A 14470-nucleotide genomic window follows, 5' to 3' on the forward strand; every position below is an offset into this window, starting at 1 on the left:
CATTTAGAATCAACATCGCGCGCTTAGAGTATTTGGCTGCAACAAAAAAGTGTTCACGTGATGACAAAGCCACTTCGTTGAGCTATCATTTGTGGTCATGTCGCTTCTGAAAAAAAAGAGCTACATAGCTCGGTAGGCTTTAACTGGTAAAATAGTTTTAGTTTCGAGACGCGGGGAGAAATAGTCAGGGATGGAGAGATGACAGGGCGGCAGTGAGAGAAGACGGTGGGGAGATGGGATGGGGATAGTGTGGGATCCACTAGGATGGGGAGTTGCGGAGAGATGGAGAGCAAAGGACCCTAACGAGAGGGAAGAGCCTAGGGAAAGAAGGAGAAAGGGAGATGGAGAGGGGGCGACTCGGCGAGAAGGATCCAGAGAGAGAGAGCCTGGTCAGGGAGCCGGCGAGGGAGAGGTGGATCCATGGAGAGAGAGCAAGGGGAGTCGGAACCCAGGGAGGGATTGAGACACTTAGATCCTGAGAGTGAGAGATAAGCAGGGGAAGTGAGAGGGGCACAGCGATTAATAGAGAAAGAGAGGCAGGGAGAGTGAGACTTTTTACTTTTAAACCACTTTTATTGCTGCCAGCAACAATAGCACTGGAGCTGGTTTCAGCGAGGTGAGAGCGAGGCAGGGAGAATGACAGTGGCAGTGAGAGTGAGTGAGAGGCGGGGTGAGGTGAGATAGAGAGAGAATAGCAAGGAGAACGAGAGTGACGGGCAGAGTAAGGGAGAGGCAGAGAGGGTGAGAGAGAGAGCAGGCAGGACGAGAGAAGCAGGCAGGGTGAGCCGTGAAGAGAGGGGAACACGGATCCATAACGAGAGAGACGCGGCGAGAGAGCTAAGAGAGATAGCGATACAGTCTTGGAAAATGGGAACCAGGGGAGAGTGAAACTGAAATCCAGAGACAGAGGAAATAGTTCAGAGATGGATCCATGGAGAGAGAGAAGGGGGGGTGTAGACGGGGGGGGCAAGTAGTCTCCTGGACATCTGTGAAAAAGAGCTTTATAGCTCATCGGATTCCTCCTGCAGTAAAAATAACTGCAGATTCTGTTTCTGGGCCTCGTGCCCCCCTCTGTGTCTCCCTGTTACGCACAGGTCGCCTCTCGTGCCCCCCTCTGTCTCCCTGTTGCGCGCAGGTCGCCTCTCCACGCGCCCGCTGCTCCTCTGCAGCTCTCTCTGTGCCGCGGGGCGCAGTCGAGCGAGTCGCCGCTCACCGGGAGCACCCGAGACCTCTGCTACCGATGACTTATCCCTGGACACGACCTTTGACCTAGGTCAACAACAACAAAAGCAGCAGCAGCAACAACAGCAGCAACAACTAAAACGAGCGACAGAAAAACGTTCCGCCGTGCACAATCTTAGCGGTTTGTTTGTTTTCAAGAAATTTTCGATTTTTATTCAATTTGTTTGGGGGGGGGGGGGGGGGGGGAAGCTAGGGGTTGGCAAACTCTGACTGAAAGCTAGTCCGGTATATTGTTGAAATATATTCTTTATTAATCATTCGTTTTCATTAAACATCCTATTACTAGAATCTCCCGGATTGCTTCGAATAGTCACCGGGGGAATGATGCCAATTCCGTTAGAGCAGTGGTTCTTAACCTTTACTGCAGCCTTGCACCCCTTTACATCGTAAACATATAAATATGTTAATAAACACACAGAGGGTTTGATGAAACAAAGTAGTTGCACTTACGTGCCCGTGCTTAATTTGTGTGTTGGATGATTTAGCTTACAAAAAAAATCACGAAATAACGATTGGGCATCACGTGGGTTTGGAGGAAAGGGGGGGGGGAAGACTCGATCTGCGATATTTTACGGGCATTGGTGAGTCCACTGCTGGAATGAGCCCCCCCCCCTCTTCTCCACCGCGTGAATCCTCGGGGGATTACTTGGCTCATGCCTCACCAGTGGCATGGGCCAAGCAAGAAGATTGAGGACGGCCAGAGCCGAGTCAGGCAGCACTCGCCACCGATGTCGCGCCGTGGCAGGGACTCGAACTCTCGCTGCGTCAGGACCATGGCGCAGTGCGCTAACCACGGCGCCACCGCGCATCCATTCCACTGTACAGTGCAGTAATTGTCGATAGGCAATGGCGAAGGACCTGCAATTGCCCACTCTCGCGACTGCTGGAGGAAGCGCCTCCAACTCAATGGAGCCGCTCTAGAAGGTATTGGAGTCTCTCCTCTTTCCACCCTGGGTCGGACATCTCGGAAGAGGTGGGACCCACGTGATGTGTTGGGACCCACACTTTACCCCCACCGCACGTGGCCCGCCGATAGACTTCACTGGTGTTACCCCCATGCGCAACATGTTGCTATAGGCCAGTCTGCTTGCGGGGCGAGCTTGCGGGCAACGGAGGGCAGTGCAGCAAAAACCCATAGTTGTTCGGTACTTCTATGCTCCCACGTCTGTGCTCCCCGCCCTCAGCAACCAGCGTAATGAAGTACGGTTAGGTGACCCCCCCCTCCAACTCTACGGACATGCACGGCGTGGAGCGGAGGCTCTCATCCAGCAGTGGATCGACAGCAGGGGTTGCACAGGCGCCCGTGTAACAATGCTGCAACAGCCGCGCATGTCGGCTTGCTCTAAAGCCGGGTCGGGTCAGTTCATGGTCTGTCTTCCGGGTTCACGGGGACCGCACCCGCATCTCTCCCGTGTTTACAGAGTTTCCAGTTTCTCAGTGAGATGTGACTTCATTCCGCGCCGCACCACCACCACCACCACCCCCTCCCACCGCACCCGCCCACGATCGTCCACCAAATCTCTGTCGTCGCTCCCTGCACAACAAGGTCGGGGATTTTTAAAAAAACTTCCCAACGAAAGGTTTGTGCTCTGGCTCGCTGCCTCCTTTGGCTGGGGGTTTGGGGAAGCAGTTTAAACCTCGCTTCCCCCACCTCTGTATCCAAAAGCTGACCTCGCTGTGGCCCAGCCTGCAGTGTTTACTTGCGGTGGTGGTGTTATGGACTTTCCCGAATGATGTGAGCCCAATTTTATCTTACCAGGGAAGGCCCAATGTCAGATGCGACCTGGCCACAAATGATAGCTCAACGAGGTGGCTTATCATCGCGTGGACATTCATATCAGGCAAATAATCGAAACGCGTGATGTTGATTCTGAGCGCGGAGGGGAAAACCCGGACGACCCGGAGAAAAATCAAGGAACTATGTCCGTGTGTCTTGTTGTAGCACAGCAGCAGTGGCAGCCGCTTTATCTCGCGAGCTCTGACATGCAAATGAGAATGGCACCACTGCAGTTGTGCAACCGCACGATGCTGACTCTGATAAGTCGAATAACTTTTTTTTTCGTCTGGAGCCCCAGGATAAAACGTCTCATCTACGGAGAAAGGCGGTAAAAGCGCAGCCTGTGCCATTGCGTGCTCACGCCACTGCTGTTGGATGGCCCTCAAGGAGGGGGAGCTGCGATAGACAGCCGCCCTGCCTCCCCCATCCCCGCGTGGGGGAGTACACAGCCACAGATGGTGTTTGGCCTACTCTTCTAACCCTAGCCAGATCATCTTGGAAAAAGGTGGGGGAGTACACAGCCACAATGCTGGCTGTCGCCTGATGAGGCCGGTTGCAATTACCGGCGAAACGTTTCACTCGAATTGTAAACGTTGTGGGTTTACTCTCCAACACACCGGGTGTACTGAACTAATAACTAATTGGCATGCTTTGTTTACCTGGCAAATCTTACTAATTGGCTTTGTCGGTCCGTGGCGGGTTTATCGACACATTTATATTTACGCGATCTAACCCCCCAAAAAAAAAAACCTCATGGATAATATTGGTCGCAAAAGCCTGCGAGTTTAACCGCGAGTACACACACACACACACTTTACCATTCAGACTTCGCGGCATACGGCACTACCACTGGATTTACAACGTGCGCCTATCCATCATGATAATACTAATACCGTGTTATTGTACCCTCCGAAATGGCTATAAACCGCGCGGGCAGGTTGAGGATACATTGAAGCGAGGTTGGATGGATGTGACGTACCAGAAAAATAATGATCATGACTTCCACTGGGGTCTCTGCCGCGGGTCAAGCCGAGCAACTTTGGCGTGCGGGAGACGTTCAGATGCCGCCACCACAGTGGTGCCATCGGAACTGCCAAGCGCAGCGGACTTGGGAAATCCAAGATAGTAGCTGGTTCGATTCGATTTCCCGGTGTGGCAGGCGAATGTGTTTAATCTATTCCCACCCAACCCCACACCCCACCCCGCCACTGCCCACCTGGTTGTATACAGTATATATATATAGACTGTACTGGTACACCGCAGTTAGTCAATGATCGGCGCAGGGCACTTGTGGTGGCAAACTACCCCTGGCCGCGTTCCGGAAAAGAAAAAAAATCGAGTTTGGAGTGAAGCCCGTGCATCTGTTTAATTTAATCCCGTACCTCTGATTCACGCGGTTGGCTACGTGTGGTGCGAAAGAAGTTCAACATACATCAGCACCAACAAAACCACGCACACAATCATTCTTCGCTTGGCAGCACATCCATCAATTGCACTGTGTGCCCTTAAATATATTACCGGCGACGTTTCGGTCAATGACCTTTCTTCACGGCACAATAAATAGGAAAGTGCTCGAGAGGTATGTATGAATGCTGAACTTCTTTAGCACCGTACGTAACCAAGCGTGCTAATCGGAGGAGCGGGGGGGTAGAACTATGAGGGTTGGAGCCTGCACTACCTCGCCTAGTATACAAGAGGTCGTGGGCTTGACCCCAATCCTGACACATGGATATTTTGAGTTTGTGGTGTCTCTCTCCCCGTGGTCGCGTGAATTTTTCTCCGGGTCCTCCGGTTTTCCCCTCCACATTTAACATCACCACGCGTTTATAGTAATTTGGCTGCTAGACATTTGCCCGTGAAAAGCCCCGTCGTTGAGCAATGTTGTGGCCAGGTCGTTTCTGAAAAAAAGAGCTATATAGCTCAGTGGGCCTTACCTGGTAAAATAAAAATAAATACAAATATTATTATTATTTTTATTAAATTTTCTAAAGATGTTTCAGATGGAAATTACTCGCTGGGTAATTTAACCCACTCTTATTTTTGTTTTGAAAAAGGCACCAACTTCCGTACTGTACTCAGGAATATCTCCAGGTCGCTGAAGCCCCCCCCCCTACCCTACTCACGTGGAAGTCATAAACGGGTCCGCCTGACGAGCCCCGTCCGATTGGTTTAATGATTTACCGCCTCCCTTTGTTCGTCTGCGTTCTCATCCCCCTCCTCTCTCTATCTATACAAATCGGAGACAGCAGATCTCCCCACCCCCCCCCCCCCCCTCATGTTTGTCCGTGCGTGTTTACGAGAACGATAAAGACGAAGATTCCACCCCCACCCCTCTCCGTATAGGCTGTAATAGACTATTGGCGCCAAACGCTGTTAGCGAGCACCTATGAAGGCCGGCAACGGCACACGACGGGGTGGGTGGCCAACACCACGCCCGACCGCCTTTGTCTCCCCAGTGGCGACGTCCACACACCGCCACCAGTCACTCATTCGAGGCCGAGTCGACCTAGGGGAGGGCCCCGGAACCGGTTCAGATAATCATCACTGGCGGTGGCCGCGAGCGGGAATTGATATTGGGGTCACTTGGCACTGCGCCATCACACGCACCAACACCAATTCACCATCGCCCATCCCGGCGTGGAACTGAAGAGTTCGCTGGACCGGGTACGTCCGATACCGTTAAGAGTTTGATGAGCATTGCTGCTCATTGCTCTCGATATGTTATTTACATGCTTCATTACACCACCAGAATGTGGTTCCTTGACTTGTGTGTAAAGTAAAACAAATGAAGCAAACGTGAAGTGGACTGCGTACTGAAATGAAAAACTCGTGTTCTTCAAGCGCGACAACGCGACGCGTGGAAGTCACGTGTGCCGTGCCGGTCATGCGAACCGCGACTTGCAAAATGATGTTAATCTTAACTCCAGAGCAGTGGTTCTCAACCTTCACTGCAGCCTTGCACTCCCTTGGTCCCCAATCGTAAAAAAAAAACACATGTATAATGTTAACATAAACATATAGGTTTTATGAAACACAGTAATTGTACTTACGTGCCCGTGCTTAAGTTGCGTTTCGATTATTTAACTTCTAAAAAACACAATCTGGCCATGTATCGCTACCCCCCGGACAAGGCATCTCGCACCCCCAGAGGGTGCGTGCACCCCCTGATCAAGAAGAAGACGAACCACTGCTCTCGAGAGGGACGGAGATCGAACGACACAGAAGCAATGGGAATGAGACGAAACGTGAGCGGCAGATACAATGAAAGAGGAAGCACAAAAACAGAGACGACAGAACGAAAGCTGGCGATGAAACGTCGACACGAGTGAAACCCGACGGACGGGAGAAACGAGACAGACGATGAACACCGTCGACAAATAACAAAACGAGACGGACAAACACAACACGACACGGATGACAAACAAAAACACAAAGTCAAGTTACAAACGAGACGGGGGGACGGGGGGCAAAAAAAACTGCTGAGGTCAAACATTAAGATACACACCGGGCGAACAATGCGAACGAGACCGTCAGTTGCACGCGCGACAATAGTATGAACTAAACTAACACACATTTTTTTCTACCAGGTGAAGCCCTCTGAGCTATATAGCCCCTTTTTTCAGAAGCGACCTGGCCACGGATGATAGCTCAACGAAGTGGCTTATCACGTGGAAATTTAGAGCAGCACGTGATGTTGATTCTAAATGTGGAGGGGACAAACCGGAGGACCAGGAGAAAAATCCACGCGACCACGGGGCGAGAGAGAAACACCGCAAACTCCAAATATACAGCCGGCGTCAGGGTCGGGATCGAACCCATGACCTCCTGTATACCGGGCGAGGAAGTTAACATTTCGCCACTGCGTCGCCCCAGGCGAAAAATCTCGAACCACCCCCGCCCCCGCCATCTCGTGACAATTCATCGAATCGTGATGTGATTACTTTGACACGGTGCCAAATTTCGGAAATTTAATTCGGAACTGGCTTCTGTGAGAGCTACGAGAGCGCGGGGTGGGGTGAGAGGGCGGGAGGTGGGGGGGTGGCAGTTTTGTTTCTAATTAATGGGGGCCCTTAATTATAATCTCGGTGTTGAGTTGCCACAGTCATTAGCATCTCTTTCATTGTCAACCCCCCCCAATCTCCCGCCCTTCGCAGTGATGAAGGGGCGGGGCGGGGTGGGCTTGAAATTTATTGATGACGTCCCTAAGAACAATCGCCTCGTTCACTGAGGGAGGCTCGGGGCTTGGCTCAGATGCGACGACGTGAATCCGGAAGCTGTAATTAGGACACGACAACTTGAGATGACGATATTTGGCAAATAGACGCGGGGGGGAGGGAGGTAGGGAGGTTATGGGCGAAAAGTAGCCAGTCACAGGCCACCCGCTATTCCAAACAAACCTCGCCGCACGAGGCACCACACCAGCCAATCAGATACGAGCTCTTCCCCTGATCCCAACCCTTACCACGCAGGGTGGCGAATCAGACCCCAGTCTCGAGACATTCCCAGACTCCAGTCTTCGAGCCTTTGCATGTTTACCAATCTTATCCGATCAAATAGAAGACAACTATTTACACGCCGTACGTCCCTGATGATTGTTAAACATGTCCCACGTTTAGCATGGAAAGTGCCTATTGAAAATCAGACCACTTTCTATGTCACGTGGGGCACACACGTGCAAACAGCGACAAAGATCTCTTGTATAGCCGACTGCAGTGCTCGCAAACAGCATAGCCGACAGACTGTGCTGTTTGCGAGCATAGAGGGGGTGGCCCCACACCCGGCCGCCTTTGTATCCCCAGGGTGGAAGCATACACACTGCACCAGGTACTCATTCAAGGCTGAGTTGACCTATAGGACAGGGTCCCGACAGGATCGGTTCTGATATCTAACGCAGGTGGCAGGGTTCGTAGCGCAGCGTGCTGATCGACCATTACGTCACACAAGGACAACGATCCCCTGTATAGCCTTAACAGACTGGTGGGACAGGTGCTGTAAGCGAAGACTTATGAAGAGCGGCTCGGCGCAAAGGGGGATTGCGTGACCAACACAACGCCCAACACACACGCATCCGCAAACAGAAAGAGCCTCCGCATAGTCTGAATATACTATTGGGGCAAGTGGTGTTAGTTAGTGAGCACCTATGAAGATCGACATGGTGCACGAGGGGGTGGGTGGTCAGCACCACTCCCGGCCGCCTTTATCTCCCTTGTGGCGATGTTTAGTACACACCGCACCGGTTATTCGTTTGAGGTTGAGTCGACCTAGCGGAGGCCCGGGACCGGTTCAGATAATCTTTACTGGGTGTTCATCGTGAGCGGGAATCGAACCCGGGTCGCCGGGTTCGTAGCGCAGCGCGCTGAGCGCTACACTACCGCTCCGCAAAAGACAAAGACTCAGCCGTGTAGCCTTAACAGACTGTTGGGGCAAGTGCTGTTAGCGAGCACCTGTGAAGGCCGGCACGGCACGCAAAGGGTGTGGGTGGTAAGCAACATCCGCAACGACGCACGCACGCACACTCACACACACACAAGACAATGATGCGCACGGACACACGTATACAGAGTAACTGGACCTCTCCCGACGTATTTGGTCAGTTGCCTTGACATAACCAGGTGAGGTGGCTCGGAGACAATGGGGGTCCGCCTCCACCACGAATCGCGGATCAACAGAGGGCGATGGATCGTTAATTGGGGCCAGAGGCCAGGTGGCCGCGTCCGAGACGCTGAGCCGCCACCGCTGACAAACCCCGCAGGGTTTCGAATCCGGTTTGCAGGGCCACGCCGTTGGGACGCGACAGGCCGCGGTTTCTCGAGTGTAGCGAGTTGATGACGGTGGGGGTCTCAAGTCGGGTCACCGGTGACTCACACAGAGGCGCATAGGCTGGCGTCGAGTGAGTCTACGTGTCTCAAGTGCAGTGAGTTGATGGTCTCAGCGCGATCACCAATGACTGCCAAAAACAAGTTAAATATTAGTAAAAAACGCCATCTCTGAAAGTAAAACAACAACAAAATAACCCGTGCCGATTTACCATGCGACGAACGCTCTTCCCGGAGAAATACGCACCCCCGTGTGCCCACGCGATACGGGCAAATATTTGTATCGAGAAATCAGAATCATTCGTCCCCGTGACATCGTCTGTCACACGGGAGTCCACTGCTCGCCGCGAGAGCCCCCGAGGTTGAAGTCTCCCGTCGCACGCGAGCGTGAAGCCAGCCGCGGCACACCTGGATTAGGCACCTGGGGAGGAAAAAAAACAGTTAAATAACAACAGCGATGGCAATTATTTCGCCACAAAAAAAACAGTCACAGATTCTCAAGACTCTTTCTTTATCGGCACGGTCCTGCTGCTTACGACATTGGGACGTTCGGCCAATTCGCCGGACGACGAGAATGTGCATTCATGTTGGCGGAAATCTGAGTGCCGCACAGATTGATTTAAGAATTCACTGCTGGGACTAGCATCCATGGGCCACCTCGCAGTCCGAGGCAAATGACATCTGGTGTCCCAGGCAGTCTCCCATCCAAGTGCTAACCGGGAAAACTCTGCTGAGCTTCTGAGGTCCGACGCGATGCGGAAGATTTGGCCGTATCCAGAAATGAGTAATATTTTTTTTTAAAAACTTTTTAAAAACACGCTTTCATTAAATGTACCGTACTAGTAGTGGAAGAACTCCACGACTCCAGGAAGTGGCCCCGAAGTTTGCCATAACGTAAGGGACCGTGGCCAATTACAGCCAACGTCAGTTGACCGTGGACAATTAGACCCAATCCGAAAGATAACATATAAAAAAATATTGTTTAAAAATATTTGTATTTTATTTTTTATGATAGAATATAGTATTGTCATCAGTATGACATAAGTATACCAAGTTTGCAGTCGATACCACATTGGGAAGTGGGTTAAAATTGAGTTACAAGATTTGAAGATACCACGTCAACAACAACGACAACAACAACAACAGACAGAGTGAGTTAAATAAAAGCGTGTAAAAAGACGTGAATCTGAACGTCTCATAATCTCGCCCCCCCAATCCCACCCACCCCCCCAATCCCACCCACCCCCCCAATCCCACCCACCCCTCTTCTTTTCTCTCCCCCTGTTGACCCCCCACTCCCAGCACGCACTCCCACCTCCACTCTCCCACCCTCTCTCTCCCGGTTCCCACCTCAACACTCACAGTTCCCCCCACCTCTTCCACCCCCCCCTCTTCCATCCCACCCCTCTTCCATCCCCCCTCTTCAATCCCCCCCTCTTCCATCCCCCCCACTCTCACAACCTCCACCCCCAAGCCCCTCTCCGACCCCTTTCCCCTGCCCCCCCTTTCTCCACCCCCCCGTCTCAACCCCCCCTCTCCACCCCCCCTCTCTCCACCCCCCTCTCTCCACCCCCCCTTTCTCCACCCCACCCCCTTTCTCCACCCCCCCGCCCTTTTTCCACCCCCCCCCCTTTCTCCACCCCCCCTTTCTCCACCCCCCCCTTCTCCATCCCCTCTCCCACCCCCCCTTATCCCGGCCCACACTCTCACTCTCCCAATCTCAATTCCTCCCCCCCTTCCCCCACCCCCCTCTCCTCCACCCCCTCTCCTCCCCACTCACCCGCTCACCACCCACCAATAAGGACGCAGTTGACGCACCGAGCGCACCCCACCTCTCCCCCCCCAGCCCCCAAGCCTCCAGCGCTCGCGTCCTTCAATTACCGTGAGCGCAGGTGCGTAATTGATTGAGCACCACCAGAGATGGGCGGGTAGGGGCGGTAAGATGTTCGTGGGGGGGAGGGGCTGTGGTGGGTGATGGGGGGGGGTGCAAGTGTAATTAGCCGCAATTAAAACGGCTAAAATATCCATGCGCAGGTTGTCTTCGGGACACGGCGACAGCGAGCATTTAACACGGCCAAGCGGATGGGAGGTGTTTTACAGAGTCCTGGGAGCGGCTGCGGCTGCTGCTGCTGCTGCTACCTCGCTGGAAGAGCGAGGGATCGATACACCGGACTCTCCAACACACAGCCGGTGTTGCTGTACTCGTAGCGAATTGGCACGTTCTGTTCACGTGACAACCCTGACTAATTGGCTGTGTCGGGTGGCGGCGGGCTTAACGACACATGTATATATTTGCGCTAACACAACAACAAGAATCACCTCTCATGGTTGATAATGGTCGCGACAGCCTGCTATGTGTTAAACGGGGATCGAAACGCCGGACTTGCAATCCATAAGACGTGGGTGGGTTCGTCCCCCCCCTCCCCCCCCGCGCGGCAGTCGACACAATGGTGCAAGTTTTTGCCGGACGTCTGTGATAAAGAGCTTGATAGCTCATCGGATTATCCAAATCCAGCCGACCAGATCGACGCAAGAAGAGTGTACGTGGGTCCACTGGTCTACAGGCTTATGCACAAATACAGACAAAGACAAATAATCCCCGTACAGCTGCTAACAGATTGTCGGGGCAAGGGCTCTTAGCAAGCACCTATTAAGGCCGGCATGGCACACACGAGGGGGTGGGTGGCCAGCACCACGCCCAGCCGCCTTTGTCTCCCAAGTGACGATGTTTAAACAACGTACCGGGTACTCATTTGAGGCCGAGTCTACCTAGGGGAGGCCCGGGACCGGTTCCGACAATCGTCACCCGGCGTTGGCCGTGAGTGGAAATCGAACTCGGGTCGCCGGGGTCCGTAGTACGCTGCGCTTACCGCTGCACCACCGCTCCCGACGCACAGACGCACAGGCAGGCTGACCGAGAGAGGCAATCCGTCAGAGAAGACGGTCAGGCTTGCAGATGACACAATAACAGACAGGCAGGACGAGGTGGGTCCCAGGCTGGGCGCATGAGGCAGGGTTACCCCCCCCCCCCCCCCCCGTGTGTCCGTGCCGAGCAATGCAGCAGGGAACCAGGTGAGGGTTCATTGCGGGTACGGGAGCGACCCTCTGTGATTGCCTCCGGGGGTGCGGTGGGGATTATGGTGGGAGGGGAGGGGGGGGGTCACGTGGGCTTGGTGAGAGGGTCTGGGGAGAGAGCTCGTGTTTCAAGGCGGGTCCCCAAATCTTTGTGTCTCCCCGTCCTTTGTTGCTCGGGATCTCGAACAAAAGATGCCGGAGGAGTCTCGCCTTGCACGCGTAGGGAAAGATCTGAGAGAGAGAGAGAGCAGCAGCAACAACAACAAAAGCAAACGCACGTCCATCGGAATGTACAAGATTCGTATGGAGCGGCAGCGGTGCACTGCCCTAGGTTGAGGAGGGCTTCGCAAATTCCACCTCGTGTTTTCCCAGGTGTCGGGTAAGAACGCTTTCCCGTGGTTTTGGATTCTGACGGCAGTGGCATTTTATTTAAGATAGCCATGAGACACCCCCCCCCCCCCCCCCCCAGAGTCCTGGACGGATGACAAAGAAGTTCACAGACTCGCACAGAGTCCCATAGACTCGCATCGAGGTCCATATAATCGCACAGCGGCCTAGACTCGCACAGAGACCCGTGGAGGAACGTGAAGAACCAGAGACTCACGAAGAGAGACCCACTGACTCACGCATACGTCCATAGACTCGCGAAGAGACCCCACCGACTCACGAAGAGACCCATAGACGCACATAGAGACCCGTAGACTCGCACAGACTCCCATTGAGTCACATGATCGCGATGATAGGGAACTGGTCAGGTGGGAATTCAGCAGTGGTGAAATCATCACCAGCATCATCTTCATCATCAACGCACATGACCTTTGGTGTTTCAATCGTCAAGGAGTCCACCTGCACGATGGGTTCGCATACGATGCTGGAAGAGCCGAGACGGCACCTTCTATCTGGAGCCAGAGACAGCCACTTAAAAAAAAACAGAAATGGGAATATCAAATTTCAAGTTTCATTTATTAGGTATAGCCCTGTGAGCCATGCGGCTCTTAAGTCGGGTGCAACCGCAACAAACAAAATTTGAACACATGGCCACGTCATATAACACGGTACATTTGTGGTGATAACATTGCAGCATTTACCGACAAATCGAAACCTGAATTTTGAACCTGGCCACGGTCATCCCTGAGGTCAGGGGTAGGGAATGTTCGCGGGCCGTACAAGGCCCGCGAAATCATTTAGTCTGGCAACCGCAGGCGGGACTCAAAATTCAATAAATCTAGGAGCAAACCTGGAAAAGCAGTTGCGAGTAGCAACATCATCAATACCAGCTAACATCACCACGCCTCACCAAAGAGAAGCAGTTCCAGCCATCACATTAGGGGTGAGTTAATTAAATGTTTGACCAAATATGACAGGGTAATTTTTAAGTTGATAATTTTGTATGGCCCGCGAATGATGTTATAAATATCCAAATGGCCCTTGGCACAAAAAAGGTTCCCCACCACTGCCTTAGGTGGTCGACTTGGCCAAAATAAATTCTAAATCGTCTAGTAAAATTGGTTGTTATGTAGTGATGTCATCATGGGGGAGATAAAGGAGGCCGGGTGTGAGTGCGGTTGTCCACGCCACAGTCTATGCCGGTGTTGGTCGTGCTCGCTAAGTGGGGGAGCGGTGGCGCAGTGGTTAGCGCTACGATGCGTTACGATCCCGGCGACCCGAGGTCACCAACACCCAATAACGATTATTCTGAGCCGCTCGTGGGCCTCCCCTAGGTCGACTCGGCCTCAAATGATAACCTGATGTGGTGTGTAAACATCGCCACTAGGGAGACAAAGGCGGTCGGGCGTGGTGCTGGCCACCCCTCCTCCCTCGTGTGCCGTGCCGGCCTTCAAAGGTGCTCGCTAACAGCACTTACCCCAACAGTGTGTTAACGCTATACGGGTGGATCTTTGTTGCTAACACACACGCGTCCTGTCTCACGTCAAGACAGAGACACACACACATACTTTTACACATATAATACACACACAAAAGACAAGGATCCCCCGTATATCCTTAACATACTGGTAGGGCAAGTGCTGTGAGCGAGTACCGATTAATTTACGCGTGCAAATACGTACACATCGGCACGCGCACCGATATTGTTGATTAGTGGAGATGATGATGACATTGATGATTAGGTTATGGTGAATGCTGATACGTAACTTGGTTTTGATGACATTGATGCAGTTTTATGTAATTATCCATGCCCATGATCATCATATGACGATGAGTATCGTGATTATTCGGGGACGGATGACGATAGCTGATGCTACTCCTGAAGACGGCAGATTGGTGATGATGTGAGGAGGATGTTGTTGTTACTATTTTCGGCCTAATTATTACGTTATAAATTATGTTTACGATGGTGATTGTTGCTGACGATGGTTATTCGGGTTACATGATCATGAATTATCTTGATAACGGATGATGATGATGATGGTGGTGGTGGGAATGAGGACACACTCATATCGGCCCCTCCCCCGATCCCTATGATTCACTTCAATTATTCCGCGGATGCACACGTTGAAAGGATGTATAAATAATTAATTAAATGTCTCGGAGCATAAAT

The sequence above is a fragment of the Petromyzon marinus genome, chromosome 3 (genome assembly GCF_048934315.1).
Source record: "Petromyzon marinus isolate PM22_M1 ecotype Great Lakes invasive population chromosome 3, UKy_Petmar_22M1.pri1.0, whole genome shotgun sequence".
NCBI classification, from domain to species: Eukaryota; Metazoa; Chordata; class Hyperoartia; order Petromyzontiformes; family Petromyzontidae; genus Petromyzon; species Petromyzon marinus.